Source organism: Eubalaena glacialis, chromosome X (genome assembly GCF_028564815.1).
Source record: "Eubalaena glacialis isolate mEubGla1 chromosome X, mEubGla1.1.hap2.+ XY, whole genome shotgun sequence".
In the NCBI taxonomy this organism is placed as follows: domain Eukaryota; kingdom Metazoa; phylum Chordata; class Mammalia; order Artiodactyla; family Balaenidae; genus Eubalaena; species Eubalaena glacialis.
Genome location: NC_083736.1, coordinates 107,431,590 through 107,434,232, shown reverse-complemented (window position 1 = coordinate 107,434,232; position 2,643 = coordinate 107,431,590).

Genomic DNA, 2,643 nt, shown 5'->3' with positions numbered 1-2,643 from the left:
GCAGCTCGATATCAAAAAAGCAAACAACGCAATCAAAAAATGGGCGGAAGATCTAAATAGACATTTTTCCAAGAAGACATACAAATGGCCAAAAAGCACATGAAAAGATGCTCAACATCACTAATTATTAGAGAAATGAAAATCAAAATTACAATGAGTTATATCGCCTCACACCAGTCAGAATGGCCATCATCAAAAAATCTACAAACAATAAATGCTGGAGAGGGTGGGGAGAAAAGGGAACCCTTCTACACTGCTGGTGGTAATGTAAATTGGTACAGCCACTATGGAGAACAGTATGGAGGTTCCTTAAGAAACTAAAAATAGAGCTATCATATGATCCAGCAATCCCACTCCTGGGCATATATCCAGAGAAAACTATACTTCAAAAAGATACATACACCCCAATGTTCATTGCAAAACTATTTCCAATAGCCAGGACATAGAAGCAACCTAAATGTCCATCGACAGATGAATGGATAAAGAAGATGTGGTATGTGTATGTGTGTGTGTGTGTGTGTGTATACACACACACACACACACACACACACACACACACACACAGTGGAATATTACTCAGCCATAAAAAAGAGCAAAATAATGCCCTTTGCTGCAACATGGATGGACCTAGAGATGGTCATACTGAGTGAAGTAAGTCAGACAAGGACAAATATCCTATGATATCACTTATATGTGGAATCTAAAAAAATGGTAGAAATGAACTTATTTACAAAACAGAAATAGAGTTACAGATGTAGAAAACAAACTTATGGTTACCGGGGGGTGAAGGGGGGTGGATAAATTGGGAGATTGAGACTGACATATACACACTACTATATATAAAATAGATAACTAATATGGACCTACTGTATAGCACAGGAAACTGTATTCAGTACTCTGTAATGACCTATATGGAAAAAGAATCTAAAAAAGAGTGGAGATATATATATATATATATATATAACTGATTCACTTTGCTGTACAGCAGAAAGTAACAAAAGATTATAAATCAACTATATTCTAATAACAATTAAAATAAAAATAAAAATAAAAATAAAAATTGAAAAGAAAAGATGATCCACATAATATGTTGTCAGGGTAATTCAAAATGAAAAAACAATGAAGCATCACTATATACCTACTAGAATGGACAAAATCCAAAACTGACAACACCAAATGCTGACGAGAATATGCAACAACAGAACTCTCATTCATTGCTGGTAGAAATGCAAAATGGTACAGCCACTTTGGAAGACTGTCTAGTTTTGTAAAAAACTGCCAACAGAGTCTTACTGTACACTCAACAATACAGGCCTTTGTATCTACCAAAGAAATTGAAAACTTATGTGCACACAAAATCTCGCATATGCATGTTTATAGCACTTCCTTGGAAGCAACCAAGATGTCCTTCGGTAGGTGAGTGGATAAACAAACTGGCACATCTAGACAATGGAATGTTATTTAGTGCTAAATAGAAATGAGTTATCAAGCCATGAAAAATCACAGAGGAATTTAAATGCATATTACTAGGAGAAAGAAGCCAATCTGAAAAGACTACATACTGTATGATTCCAACTATATGACATTCTGGAAAAGGCAAAACTATGGAGAGAGTAAAACAATCAGTGTTTGCCAGGGATGGTGGGGATGGGGTGGGGAGGAAATAAATAGGTAGAGCACAGAGGATTTTTAGGGCAATGAAAATACTTTGTATGATACTACTGTGGTGGATAAATGTCATTATACATTTGTCCAAACCCAGAGAAGGTACAAAACCAAGAGTGAATTCTAGAGACTTGAATCAAGATGGCAGAGTAGGAGGATGCAGAACTCACCTTCCCCAATGAACACATCGAAAATACATCTATATATGGAACAATTCTCACTGAAAACTAACTGGAAACTGGCAGAAAGACCTCTGCACAACCAAGGCTGTAAGAAGGATATATGTGGAATCAGGTAGGAAGGGAAGAGAAGTGATCAGTTTGGGACCTGTGCCCCTGGGAAGAGACTCAGAGGAAAAGAGAGATTACACAGTGGAGACCCCCCCTGAGGAATGAACAGTTCAAGCTACATTTCGGGCTCCCCAGCCCTGGGATTCAACAAAGGGAAGACAAGCCCTCTTGGCGGGTTGGGGGGCTGGTGGAACTAACAGAAGGGTGATGGGAGGCCTGGATTCTGCTCATGAGGAGCACGAGGATGCTTGCTTGCTTGCTCCTGAAGCAGGGCAGATTGAAATTGCACTGCTGGCTGACTGGTTTCCTGTGACCACCCTGTTGCACGCCCCAGCCTGAGCAGAGCAAATGCTCCAGAACCATTCACCTTGTGTCGCAGCTCCACACTGGAGCAAGGGCTGCCATGACCCAGGAAGACACTTGGCTGTGAGTCACTGTAGTGGCTCAGATGCTAAGAGGTGTCTGAAGAGGGAGGGGGTAGCCATTACTGTCAATTGTGCAGGTGGAGCACCAGAGTAAGACCAGATCTCTGATGGCAGCCAGGCTGCCACACCCCATGCCTCAACCCTCGCTAAATACCCACACTGGTCCCTCTTACTCCAGCACTGCTCCCCTCTGGGGGCTGGGGGTGCTGGTACTGGGAGGCGGAAGAGCACACACTTAAAGTGAACTGAGCCAGCTCAGACCT